The sequence below is a fragment of the Sus scrofa genome, chromosome 4, assembly GCF_054392235.1.
Source record: "Sus scrofa isolate SSC_HxYL_T2T_F1_AM1 chromosome 4, Sscrofa_HxYL_maternal_Yorkshire_Landrace_v2.0, whole genome shotgun sequence".
NCBI lineage: Eukaryota > Metazoa > Chordata > Mammalia > Artiodactyla > Suidae > Sus > Sus scrofa.
Window position 1 is genome coordinate 74,280,546 of NC_139386.1, and position 14,763 is coordinate 74,295,308.

The window sequence follows — 14,763 nt, forward strand, 5'->3', positions numbered from 1 at the left end:
GATAGTAGGAGACAGGAAATCATGCAAGGGAAAGGAATTTTGAACAGTGTAGAGAGTTTTGAGGTGATGTTCAGCTCAGAACGTCTGAATTTCCCATCCAAAACCTGAGAGATTTATATAAACCTTGCCACTCTGGTGACAGACATTCATACATGTGTTTTGTCTAAAAGTTCACAAATGCATTATAAGGCTCTTCCATTGCTATAGCAGCACTGCAGCATTTCCTATGTGGTGTAGGTGTGCCTGATATTAAACAGAACAGAAATGACCACAGCAATAAATTTCCATTTGAGAGGTTCTTTACAGTTAAGGAGGAACCTTCAGTAAAGATTAGGTTTTGAGAATATTGTTGATCAGCTCAGAACTCTATGCAATGTGTTATCTATTGGCTACCAGGAATTGATCAGTCTATTGTGAACTAGAGTGAGAAAATGATCAAGATGTTGTGTAAAAGTGATTGATTCAGAACTAAGGAAGCTTGAATATAAGGATCTTAGACTACGCATCATCCAGTAGAACTTTCTGGGAAGTTGGAAATATTTTCTCTTTGCACTGTCCGACACAATTGTCACTGGCCACATGTGGCTGTGGAATCATTTTAAAGTGGCTGGTGTGACTGAGAAATGAAATTTAGGAATTCCCATCGTGGCGCAGTGGAAACGAATCCGACTAGGAACCATGAGGTTGCAGGTTCCATCTCTGGCCTCACTCAATGGGTTAAGGATTCAGCATTGCTGTGAGCTGTGGTGTAGATCGAAGACGTGGCTCAGATCTGGCATTGCTATGGCTCTGATGTAGGCTGGCAGCAACAGTTCCGATTAGACCCCAGCCTGGGGACCTCCATGTGCCATGGGTGTGGCCCTAAAAAGACAAAAGACCAAAAAAAAAAAAAAAAAAAAGGAATTGAAACTTCGAATTTCTGTTTGAATTGATTTAAATTTAAATATGTGTTATTTGATATGGCCAGTAGTAGTGTATTGGAGAACATACATCTTAACAGATACCAAAACAGGAAAACTAGGCAAGGCTCTCTTAGCTAAAAGTGCCACCAGTAATCTGGTTAATACCAGAACTGCACTCTACATTGCTTTTATTTGACGCATATAAGTGTGCATAAGTTGACAGTTGATAATTTTGCATGCCTGCGAACTTCAGGTACCCATCACCATACCTAATATTTATTATACACTTAGTATGTGACAAATGCTTCATAGCATTATTTCATTTATTAGAATTCACTCAATTTAACATTTATCAAACAACTACAATATACGAGGTATGGGATTCTGCTGAGTGTCCTACAAGGCATCGGATGGAGCCTCTCTTCCCAATGGCAACGAAGCAATATCCAGTCCAAGGGTCAGTAGAGTCACTCTTGAGAAGCCAAGATTAAGTCAAGGAAAGGGGAAACTTTTTTTTTCTTAATAGATACAAAGACATAGCATGTTTTATTTGTAAAATCACCTCCCCATAAAAACTAGGAAACTAAGACATCTTTCTTATCTTAAGAGAATATGCAAAAGCTATTTTGCCACTTGTTTAAAAGGAACACGTTTTAAAAATAAAAAAATAAAAGGAACACATTAAAAAAAACCAAGGCATTAAGCACTTATCTGAACCCTAACTTCTAGATGGCCTCTCAGAAGGTGGCACCAAAAATTTCCAAAATCTAGGATGACAGGATTTAAAATTAAATTTGATTGCTATCACAATAGAGTTATCAAGATTGCTATAGAATAATCTAGAACATAGCCATGGGGGCACTCTTATGAACCACAAGGATGAGGCATTTTAAGTAGAAGTGACTGATGGGGTGGCTTTACCGAGGGGTTTTGGAAGTATGGAATCCAAGGCAAGCCAAGCAGGCAAGGGTTGGTTAAGCTCCAGGAAGAACGAGACTTGGCAGAAGGAATGCCATTTTTGAACTTTGTTAGATTGTTGTTGGTAGTGTTGTTGGTAGCTTCTCTTCCTCGTCTTTCTCAGGTGAGCTCTCTTTTTTCTATTTCTGTGTTTCTTCCTCCAATGCAGAATGCCAAGTCCTCAGTCTCTCCAGCCACAGCAAACTTTTAGCCCCTGGTACAGCTCCCAGCATAGAGGCAAGTACTCAAGAAATGATGGCCTCTTCTCTGCCCTTTGCCAATTAACTAACCTCATTTAAGGGCCATCCAGTGTCATGTGCAAAGCCCAGCAGAGAGACATCTGCACCCTCAGCATCTTTGCCTGGCATCCTCTCCATTAGCATAGCAGGCAGCCTCTGGGCAGAGTTTGGGGATTTGTTTTATGACGTGAAACATAATCAATATGATGAGAAGAGCAGAAAAGAAAGCTCTGTTACACAGTACCTCCTGACAACTTTTCAGAATACTCTCTAATATGCCAATTGCTATAATCCTGGTGCTTATGTGCTGCTGAATGGATTGAATAAAGTGGATGGTGGTTAATTTCATCTTACTATCATTCTTATTTTCCTCTGGTTCCTATAAGTACAGGGGTACTGTTCATGCACTCAACATTCCACTCAAATTAGGGAATACAGAGAGAGACCATGTGATGAGACACCTCTGCCAGTAAAGCTGTTCTCAGTTAAGGGAGAATCAGGACTGGTCTCTCCAGGACAGAGGGTTTTTCTGGAGCTTTTCAAGGAAAAGGAAGTAGAGTCTGCAACACAGAGGTTGTTGAGGTCCAGCCAGTCACATTCTTCTTTGTAAAAGATGCCTCTAACTTACAGCTTCAGGAAGGGGACTAAAAGTTTACTGAGACATTATAAATATGTATTTTTTGAATGCATACATCTATATATATTTAATTTTGTATACAGAAAATTTTAACTTAGAAATGACTAGTGAAAATATTTAGGCAATATAGAATTATTATACATGTATTTTCCTATCTTCATCACTGATCCAGACAGTCCTCCTCCTAAGATGTCCAAGAAGAGGCAGTTATACAGAACCTGGGGAGGAAGGAAACAAGCCATTAGACATCTCTGCCTGCCAGGCAAGGACTGCAAATCAGAGCTTGGAAAGCTGGGTACCTAGGCCACTCGAGCATGGAAGAAGAAGCCATGTTTTAGCTCAGTAATTGCTTCCCTTTGAAAAGAATCATTGTTTTTAAATAAACTGAAATCAGAGTTTCAATCCTAGGTCAACAAGAGCCTGAAAATAACAGAAAGAAGGAAATGAAAAGGAACGTCTTTCTGATTCCCACAGAGGGATGTTCTAGGATTTCCTTCGCTGGAAGGCTTTAAATGCAAGGCAGACAACCTGCTCTCTAGGATGATGGGACCGGGAGCCTGCCTGGTGGAAGGAAATGGTCAGGCAATTCGGGGATTCCTGTAGCTCTCTGATTTTAGGGAACTCTCTCTCTTCCCAAAGGTGTGTGTTATTGAATGGAATGGAATGAAGGGCATGAGAAGTACTCAAGAGGCAGTAAGCTCTGATCATACATGCGCCTAAAGAGAAACAATAAAGAAATTTAATAAACACATAAAAAGGCTGTTCTGAAAAATCCATGTGAAATTCTTACCTATAGATACTGACAGATGTTAGGGTATGAAGCTAGGGAAACAATAAAGATGCTTAGAAACAGTCCAGTCCTGCCAAAAAAAAAAAAAAAAAAAAGGTATTGTTTAAAATATGATAATTTAACTCTAATCTAATGCCCTTTTGACTTCTCTTCTGCTGCCTTATCTAAATGTAGGATGCACTGATAGAAACATGTTTCTGAGCTTGTTACACTAAAATTTAACCTCAGATCTCCAGATCTCACTGGCCCAGGAGGACAATGAAGCTATTGTTAATGGAGGACACAGTCACCTTCTGCCCTTCCCAAAACTTCCATTCCTTTAAATCCCTTCCATCTGGTTAAAGTGACCTGAGGGGGTCTTCTCTGCCCCCCATGAACAGCATAAAGCTCTCCCCATGTGCCCTATGGAATGTACTGTTATCTCTTTTTCTCCTGACCTGGTGCTCCATGATCGCTGTGTTGGCTGCCTGAAGGCCCAAGTCCTTTTAAAATGTTTATTTCTTTGAGCTCAACTTTATTAGAGATTCTGATTCTAGATAGAGGCTATGATCTCCGTTACCAGATTTAACAAATAAAAATACAGGATGCCCAGTTCAATTTCAGATAAACAAGCTCTAATTTTTTTTTAGTGTCCCATGCAATACTTTGAGGTATAAACTGGAAACATTATTCATTGTTTCTCTGACATTGAAATTGAACAGGAAATTCATTGAACAAATGCATGACTCTATATTAGGAAAGGAACATGGGGTAATGTACAATTGCATGAACATTTTCTACTGGCTAAATTACTTTAACAATTGAAAGAAGGCAAATCCTTTATTCTGTAAGAGGTTTTATATTTGATTAATCTGTACACCGGTTCTTTTTGTGTATGTAATAGAGTATGACGCATCTTAGAGTGGGAAGTTTTTGGATTAAGATAATAGATTTAACACATACCCCTAATTTTACCCTCTCTAGACATCTTTAGTAATAAAGTTAAGGGATTTTCTTAAATGACGTAAACCCACAAGAATGAGAAAAAGAGGAGAGAGAGCAATAATAGCAAACTAATGGGAGCTAGAAAATAGGAAGACAGATGGTGACTGACTCAGCAGAGCCCAGAAAGCTGAATCTTAAGCTAACAGTACAGAAAACTGAGGACCAGCCTAATTTGTACTCAAGTTAAAATTCTCAAAAGCCTCTGAACCTAGTTGGTTCCAGGTATCTAGATATGACGAAAGGAGAGGCTTAAATATGAAAGAGCAGTAGATTCCTAGAATCCCATACCCCCTCAATGCTTGTCCTGTCTCAGCATGTTTGCAAGTTGATTCTATGGAGACAGCACAGGAGGAGTTGGGGAGGGCTCTGTACTTGAGACGTTAGGGCTGCATGTCTCACCCACAGGAAAGAAACTGACTCTGTGTATTGAATACAAATGCCAAGGACCCCCAGACCCAATCCTTTTGCTCCACTCAGTTTCCAGGACACCAGCAGCCTTTTATCTTGTGGGAGATTGAAAAACTCTTCTCTGGCTACCAGCCCAAGAAAAAGACCTAAAGTTCTAAAATCAGGAGATTTCCTCAAAGCATCCCACACTGATTGCATTGTACTTAACCTCCAAGTCAACAAGCCCTGTGTGCTCAGACATTCCAGTTATCTTTCTAACCCCCACTTGTGATATAGAGCAGACCACCACCAGACATTTCTGAAAAGCTTCTCCCTGAAAGGCAATGAACAAAATATACCCCCCTGAAGAAAAACAAAATAAGAGCAATTTGGAAGAAACCAATTATTTTCAGGCAAAAAGTAAAACTCTGTTTTTAACTATAGAAATATAAACTGAATCTATATTATCAGAAAGCAGATCAGTGGATGCCAAAGACCAGGGCTAGGGGCAGAAACTTCCTGGAATAAAGCACAAGGGAGCATTTGGAGGATTGATGGAAATATTCTATATTATGATTATGGTGGTGTGTACATAGAGAGTACACTTAAAGTGGATGTATTTATTGTATGTAAATGATACTTTAGTCAAGTTGATATTTAAAAATCTCTGTTAGTAATAACTGATATCCTAAAAAAAATAAGAAAGGGTTATTGCATCCATGAAACAAGAACAAAATTCTGTGTGAAGGTGGAGGAGGGGCATTCGGGGGGCAGGAATAAGCTCTCTGAAATTAAAATGTCAAAATGAAAAAGAAAGTTGAAATTGACCAGAAAATAGAGCAAGAAATGATGAAATAGAAAATAGGAGAGGAAAAAGTAAGACGATTAAAGGACCTTCCAGGAATTCCAAAACGCAAATACTAGGAATCTCAGAAAAGGAACATATAGAAAATAGTGAGGAGAAAATAAGCAGTAATTCATGAGGTCATCCTAGGCCTGAAAGATAAGTTTGGAAAAGTCTCCCAAGTTCCCAAATGTTAAAATTTGGATAAGTTTGAATAAAAATTGACTCACACCAACGACTGAAATCATTGTGAAATTTGAGAATGCTAGAGGAAAGAGAGAAGCTTCCATGAGTTTTTAGAGAAAAAAGAAACCTCATCAAAAACAAAGAGTCTGGCATAAAAATGACTTTGAATTCCTCAACCATATCAGAAGCAAGGTCAACACCGAGCAACACCTACGGAACTGTTTGGGAACCTTAGTTTTAATCTAGAGTCTATACCAAGCACAACAATCAATCAGTATGAGCTTAAACTATATGAATTTTCAAAGAATCAAGATCTGATTAAAAATGCCCATCAATTCTCTCCCAAGAAAGACAGGATGTGCCCCACTAAGTAAGAGAGAAACCAAGAGAAAAGAATACAAGGGGTGTGGGGAAAAAAGGATATTAGCATAGGAATACTGGAAAAATTATCACCAGGAGCATGGAGAAGAGCTATTCCAGGATTCCAGGTGTGTGCCAGATATGGAGGGTCAGACAGGGTACATATGAGAGCAGTGTAAGCCAGCACCATCACAAGGTACACACTTCTAACCTGGGGACAGGATGTCCAGGAGCCTGGCCAAGACGCTTGCTTATACTGGGCCTCCTCTGACCACGTGCTGATGAAGTCTCTGCCCTTCCCTGCTTGCCTTACTGCCCTACTTGTGGATGTTCACATCACTGTCCCCCCTTTCCCCAAAGTGCTTTGAACGTCTCCTAAGAAATGGGTTCTGATGAGCTTAGAAACATAAAATACAGAGCAGCTTGTTTTCTTTGGCTGCCAGTTGTCCCCACGATGACAAACCCCATGTTTCCCAGACACTTGTGACTTTGCCCACTGACTTCCTCAGAAAGTGTTCTTGTAAGTTGTCAAAAATTGAAACCTGATTCACAGACTCAGGACAGTTTATCTGTTTCTAGAAGCTTCTTCCTGATGGTGGCAATTTTGCCTTTTCTTTACACAGCTAGATTTGAGCTTGCTACTCTCTTTTCACAAATAAACAGTTACCACTTCAGGGTATGTGTGTAAGTGGTAGATGTTTAAAGAAAAGCAGAGGACTGAGTAACACAAAAATCAGGACAGTGGCTGTATCAAAGGATGAGGAGAGAGGAGAGTGGTATCAAGGAGGAACATGTGGAAACTTCTAGGTCAGGGTGGTGTTCTAGGACTTAACCTAGATAGTGGATACATTGTGGCCTATTTTTATATTATTTGTTACATATATACTTTTACATGTGTACAAATACATTTCACAATTAACAACATTCCATAGCAAATGAATCGTGCTTTTGCAGAGATTAAAATGTTCAACTCTGGCTCTCATCTTTCCAAATACCCGGTGGGCTTCCACAGATGTTAAAGCCTTGACGAACACTATGTCTACAAATCCAGTTTTAGACATTTTATCCCCAAATACATTGATGTGCAACATTTCAAAGTTGCTAAGGACGTAAAACTTGATTTCAAATGATAAATATTCAAGAGTGCCTTTCCTACTTTCAGGTGTAAACGAACAACATAGTAATTTCATTTTAATTGATCAATGCCCTTTGTTTCAGAAGATGAAACCTCTGTAATTTCCAGTGACATTTTTTTTTTCCCCAGAAAGTCTTTATTGACTGGTAAGACCTAGAACTGTTTTAAGCATTCTCCCCTAGGCAGAGGCAACTGAGAGAAAAGACACTGCAGAGGCTGTGGGAGAACCTTGATTAAACCGATGACATGTGAAATAGGAGTGACACAGGAGACATTATTAAATGATTAGGTTGAATATTGAAGGGCTAAGGTAGCCTGGAGAATTGTGAGAAAATGGAGTTCCACATCTCTGTTGAAAAAAAAAAAATCAGGATTTATTGGTCTGGTGGTTGGACTCATTCAAGTCCCATCCTTGTTAAATTTAGCAAATATTCCTCAGAGAATTTCAAGACTATTCCAATGCTAAAGGGCTATAAATATTTCACAAATTTCTATTTTGATTAAAATTCTTTACCGCACTACCAAAAGAAGGCCTTCCTGAGAGAAAGTATGCAATAGTATGCTCTCTGTATTTCCTAATCTGGGCGAAGGAGAGCCAAGGACAGTGTAACATGGGATTAATCTTCTCTAATGTAGGTGTTCATTGTGGACTCCTTGACTAAAAAGACATTGTTAAGAATATATTAAACAATACAGTTAGTTGAAAGCTCATTTCAAGTCGTTCATAGAATTTCTATAATTGCTACTCATCAGGAAGATGACAAGTGTTTAAATGAATGCTTAAAAATCTAATATACTTCCTAGATTTCTAGAGGAGTGTGGGCTCTTAGACCCACATGCATTTAGAAGCACTAAGAGCCTAGGCATTCTCTTTACACCCGTATTAGAAAAATACTTCTCCAGTTAGACTGGGACCGAAAATGTTATTTTGAAAAGAGAATAAAAACAAAAGAGCAAAAGAAAACCATGAGCTAATTTCCTTGCCAGGATACATACTGACATTGAGCAGACTAAAATTAACTACAGTTAATTTTCAAGTGAGGGAGGAGTGCTTTTATGCGTCTCTAGACAATTTGGTTTCATGCTTCTTTTTGTGACTTCCTCTCAGATTTTAAGTTGCCATTTTATCAGCACCTCTAGAGTCAAAAAGCAGCTGTCTCAACAATTTTCTCAGAGTATCATCAAGGGCATTTTCTGGACCCAAATATCAAGTTCAACTTCTGCTTGAATATATTGCTTGTTGTAGTATTCATCCCATAGTCCTTTATTGAGATTTTCCCCTCTATAAGAAGCTATGTTCTTTGTGTTCATTTAAAAACCTTAGCATCTTTGGTTAGTATTTTTAGGACTCTATTAGTAATGACCCTTAGGAATGTTTATTTAGGGTATCCAAAAAGATAACAAAGAGTTAATACAATAAACACCAATGCACCAATGCACCAATGCCACCTGGCTTAAATAAAAAACCTCATCAGTAAAATGTGTTTGTGCCTTTTCTGGATTACACCTCCTTCTCTTTACTTGCGAAAGATGATCACACTCCAGGATTGCTTCCTGTCATTCCCATGGATTTATTTATACTTTACCACATATAGATGGGTTCATAAATAATATAATAAGGTTTCACAAGGTTCACATTCGTATAAATACTGTATGCACTCTTCTGTAACTTGCTTTTCACACAATATTATGTTTTTGAGATTCGTGAGTGTTAATATTGCAGTTATAGTTTATTTTCAGTATTATGAATATTCCACAATTTGCTTATCCATGCTTCTGCTTCAGATAATTTCCAACTTTTTTTCTAGCACAAACAATGCCAAATGGAAATTCTTGTACATGTTTCTTTGTGCACATGGAAGAGAATAGGGTATATGTCTAAAACTGGGCACAGGTGTTTGCACCTCACTATTATTAGAAACTGACAGAGTTCTTTTCGGTGGTTGTAGCAATTTATATTCCCTAGATTGTGAATTAAAAGTTCTCTTTTCTCAACATCCTTGGCAACGTTTTTGCTGTAAGACTGTAAATTTCATCAACTCAGTGCCTTAGCAGTGGTAACTCATTGGGCACATAAGATTCTCAAAAATGCCGTCTGCATCATGTGAGGGTCTTCAAGTAATAATTCTGGCACATTTGTAACTCACCACACACTTCTCTAACCGTGGGTTATCAATATTTCTTTGACACAGCTGAAGATTGATCCCAGAGGAACCAAAAAAGTATAAGATAGCATTTCTATCATCTTTAAAATGTTCTCTCCATCCATAATCCCTGGTCCTCAAGCCTTGGGAGGCATGGAAGGAGGGTCTTGAGGTCACTTTAGAGCACTTTAAACAATGTCTGATCACAGGCAGCGTGTATCAGGGATAGTTCGTTTGCTGTCCTTGCTTCTGCTCTACCTACACTGGACACATCATCAGCCCATTCCCAGTGAGAGGTAGAAGGATGTAGACATAGATTAGCACAGTAAATCAAATCTTGAGTTTGAGAGACCGAGAGACTACATAGAAATAAGGTTTTTGAGAATTGTCGCAACTTTGACAACTTCAAATATGAGTAGTTTAATTAATTAATTAATTAATTATTTCCCTTTTCAGCCACACATGTGGCATATGGAAGTTCCTGGGCCAGGGATCAAATCTGAGCCACAGCTGCAATCTGAGCCACAGCTGCTGCAATGCTGGATCCTTAACCCACAGCTCCAGGCCAGGAATTGAACCAGAAATCAAGAATGCACAGAGACAAGCCGGATCACTAACCCACTGCACCAGAGCAAGAACTCCTACAGTTTTTATTTTAAACGGGGTACGAAAATATCACCTAGTCATTCTGATCATAAACTTATTCAACAAGTATTTTGGAATCAGATCTGTATAAGCTACGGGTGGTATTCCCAACATAGGGGAGAGAGAGATACAAATAATTATGATCACAAATCTTTACAAAGGAGATGGTGTTTTGTTTTGCTTTTTTTTTTTTTTTTTTTGGTCTGCACCCACGGCATATGGAAGTTCCTAGGCTAGAGACTGAATCAGAAATGTAGCCGCCAACCTACACCCCAGCTACAGCAATGCCAGATTCAAGATGTGTCTTCAACCTACACCATACCTCAAAGCAATGCCAGATCCTTTAACCCACTGAGCGAGGCCAGAAATCCAGTCTACGTCCACATGGATACTAGTCAGGATTGTTATCACTGAGCCACAATGGGAACTCCCCCCCTCCACCTTTTTCTAAAAATTCCAGATAGAGAAGGACATGGATAATCAAAACACTGACTTATGAGCTCCCATCAGTGGCTCAGTGGTAATGAACTTGACTGGTATTCATGAGGATGCGGGTTCAATCCTTGGTCTCACTCAGTGGGTTAAGGCTCTGGAGTTGCCTTGAGCTGAGGTGTAGGTCACAGATGTGGTTCAGATCCCACCATTGCTGTGGCTATGGTGCAGGCTGGCAGTTATAGCTCCAATTTGACCCCTAGCTTGGGAACTTCCACATGCTTCCATACGCCACATATGCAGCCGTAAAAGTAAAGGCCAAAAAAACCCCCAAAAAACAAAGAAAAAAAAAACCCGCTGATTTATTCATAAAATGATTTTAGCCCATGCTTAAATCAGTGATGAAGCAAAAGTCAAGAAAAAAATAAAAACCAAGTTTGTCCTTCAAGTCTAATATTTTATGACTTACTAGATGACTGAGTTTAAATCCCAGCTTCACCGTTTCCTAGATACATGACCTTAGACAAGTAAAGGAAACTCTCCAAGCCTCAGTTTCCTAATTAATAAAATAGAGGAAAAAATGGTATATACCTTCTAGAGTTACTGCTATGAATAAAGAAATGAATATATGTAAAGCACTAAAAGAATATACTGTCACTCAGTTACTACTTAATAAATATTTGCTACTCTAGGGTCACTCAGTAATAGTGCATGGAGTAAATGTCCAATGTAAGGACTTAACTCTGTATTTTGTAATTTCATCTGAATAGGTCTGGAAACAAATATCTCCTACAAAATGATGGATTCAGTCACTTTGGGACTCTATGGTTTTCTGTTGCTATTAAAGATTTTGACTTCAGCTGCATATTTGAATCAGATCTCTAACCACATTAAACTTCTAATTTTGTTCCTTTTGTAGGATGTCAGAACATTTGTCTACTGTTCATCACAGGTGCTTAATCTCTGCTCCACTTTTTGAGCCTTTTTTTTTTTTTTTTTTTTTTTTAAATCTCATTCTGCCTCTGGGAATGACATTTTCTCTCTTTCCACTTCAATATCATTGTTGAAGCTTTGTGTCTACCTGTACTCAAAACTTAATATCTTCACACTGGCTTCTTTGGTTTTGAATGCCATTATTGGGGGGATGAAGGAGATAAATATAGAGCCTCTATTCCCTTTTCATGTGGAAGTCTTGAGCGCCTCCACCTTGTGGCAGTTGCCAGCAGTGGGCTTTTTGTAAAACATTCTCTGTGCTTTTATCAAACCCAGGCCACGCCAGCATGTGAATGAAACAGACAGTGGCAGAGCTCCTAGGCAACCTTTACATAATCCTCCCTGTGCTGTCTCCTTCTTGGGCACACCGTTACCCTACTGGAGCAGGATATGAGGTAAGGGAAAAGAGCAGAAGAATAATCTAAGCTGTGGAATATGAAAGGAAGGAATAGGAGGGAAAAAGAGGAAGGAGGGAGAGTGGAGCAAGAAGTCAGTGTTTGTTTAAGGTTTGTCATACCCCGAGGGCTGTGCTAGATGCTTTAGACATGTGATCTCCTTTCATTCTGTGTGTGTGCGCGCGCGCGCGCGTGTAATGTGAGAACCTCCTTAGCAAGTACTTCGTGAGCTCTCTTTGGAGAGTAAATGGATATTTTGGAGATGGGAGAAGATATACTCATTCTCAGGTGTTTTGTACTGTTGCTTCCCAGTTGTTGGCAGGAACATTTAATGATACTCTTGGATCTCAAGTATCGGTTTTAAAATAATAGTGGTAGTAGTAACATATTTATTCTCACTTCAGATTTAACTGCAAGTTGAAGAGAGACTGAGAATTAATTGTACCCATCAATTCATTGTCAGTCTTGGAAAGAATTCAGCTAAAGCCCACAATGTGTAAAGAAGTGTACTTGGTACTGCTGTAGGTACACATAGTTACCATATGCATGAGTGCCAGAATCCATTTTACTAGATCTAAAATCTGTATTTCTGAAAATAAAGTTAACTACGTAGTCTGGGAAGTGCAGCACTGAGGAAATGAAATTTGATCAGGGTATTGATGATGGCATATAGATGGACAGAGCAGAGAGAAGGAAAGCACTCCAGTCAGACAGAGGAAAACCCAATTCCAAAGTCGGTGGAGATGCTTTGGCAAGGCTAGTTTGGAATCACTTGGGAAGGATGGGTCTGTGCTATAGTCTGCATTTAAAAATGTACCAAGTCAATGTAGCAAGCTCATTATTATTTTCTAAATGTGACTTTATAATACAGAACCCAGTAAGGGTAATTTCTTATTTGCTCTTTACAGAAGAAGTGGCACTGAAGCAAAGGCTTACAAGTTGCGAGTCGTAAGTTAAGCTCACAGCTTCCTCTAAGACTGAGTGCTGTATTATCAGTGTTAACTAAAGAATATGACTGTTGAGGGAGTTCCCGTCGTGGCGCAGTGGTTAACGAATCCGACTAGGAACCATGAGGTTGCGGGTTCGGTCCCTGCGCTTGCTCAGTGGGTTGACGATCCGGCGTTGCCGTGAGCTGTGGTGTAGGTTGCAGACGCGGCTCGGATCCTGCGTTGCTGTGGCTCTGGCGTAGGCTGGAGACTACAGCTCCGATTAGACCCCTAGCCTGGGAACCTCCATATGCCGCGGGAGCGGCCCAAGAAATAGCAAAAAAAAAGACAACAACAACAAAATTAAAAAAAAAAAAAAAGAATATGACTGTTGAAAGACAGTGCTTGGGATGTTTATTTTTGCTACTGTCTGATGGATTTAGGATGGAGAGTGTATGTACTTACTCCTTGAATGTTTCTGAGTCTCTCTTTTACTCCATCTCAATTTCCTATAACCTAACAGTGACCCTTAAAAGAGCAAAGAAAATCTTTGTCTATGGGTGAAAGGAATTCTTATGCTACTCATTAATATTCCTTTGGGAGAAATATTCAGAGAAGTTTCTAAAGTATAATTGTTCTCCAAGGGAACTCAATTATATTTTTGAGAAGTTTTTATGGAGATTACTTTCCATATCAAATATAGCATCCAGCACTTGATCAAAACTAAGGTTGATATCTTGCCTCACAAGTACAAAAGCCAAGGTACAGGGACAGTTATGAATATACCACTTGGTGTTCCTTGGAGGGTAGAGGTTTGGGTGCAGTCTGAATGCAAGCCAGTGAGAAACTCCAGGTTGGGCTTGTACAGGGAGACAAAAGAGTAGTGGATTTTGCATCAGAAAACAACAAGCTCCATCTCCAACTCTGCCACTGCCCTGTCCTTAGGCTTCTTACCATGTTTACTTCCTACTTTGTACAACAAGAGAATGACACTTTGCTCACAGCAGAGTTGTGGGGCAAGTCGTAAGTGTGAAAATGCTGTGGAAACTCTTAAGTGCTAGACAATTAGAGTTGAATGTAATTGTGATTAAAAGGGACTCATGTGAACAGTACTCAAATTAGCATGTAAGGCAACCCTGGCAGCTATAGAATTTCTAGCATCTTTAGCTTCTGTCTGATGGATACACTGCTGAGGGCTGAGTATTCGAAACAGCAGGGTTGAAAACTGTTAATGGATTTTGCTATTTGGTAGAGCTTAAAACTATGCTTGTTAGAGGACATCGTTTATTGATAACTACATTATGCCATTATTAATTGATCTTTGAAACATATAGCAATAATTAGTATGAATTATTTTGAGTCTGAGAGTTAATATGCTCATACCCACATGGTTTAGACCCTGGGACAACTCAAAGAGAAATTGTCCTACAAGCATATGTGAGTTGTCACCAGTCCTTAGTGCTTTTTAGCATCATGAAAAAGTGATGATACCAAAAAGGGAGAACATGTAAGAATATACATTCACTGGACATGTAGAGGCTAGTTTCCTTCCTATTGAATTAATTACCATGTGTCATTGAGTTAAATACGTTATTGGTTGGGATTACATTCTCCTTCAGTATTCGTCTAACTTCATGGATTTAGGAGAATGAATAGTAAGAAAGATTATTTTAAGGACCAATAAAATAAGTTTATTCCTTCTATGCCCACCTTCTGGAGAGTTTTTTAAAACCGTAAGTGACAGTTGAATTTTATCAAAAACTTTTCCTGCATCTATTGAGATGATCATGTGTTTTTTATTTGTCAA

The 14,763-nt window shown here is 39.1% G+C and overlaps 1 long non-coding RNA gene across 2 annotated transcripts in view; it reads right to left on the bottom strand.

Annotated features, from left to right (window-relative positions):
* Window positions 1-1,195: 1,195 nt before the first annotated feature.
* The window catches only part of LOC102162467 (uncharacterized), a 34,459-nt gene continuing 20,891 nt past the window's right edge, over window positions 1,196-14,763 (bottom strand). Inside the window, 2 exon segments of one of the 2 annotated variants that reach the window (NR_201384.1) lie at window positions 1,196-2,953; window positions 3,526-3,595. This is a non-coding gene — a long non-coding RNA (uncharacterized LOC102162467). 2 annotated transcript variants of the gene reach the window in all.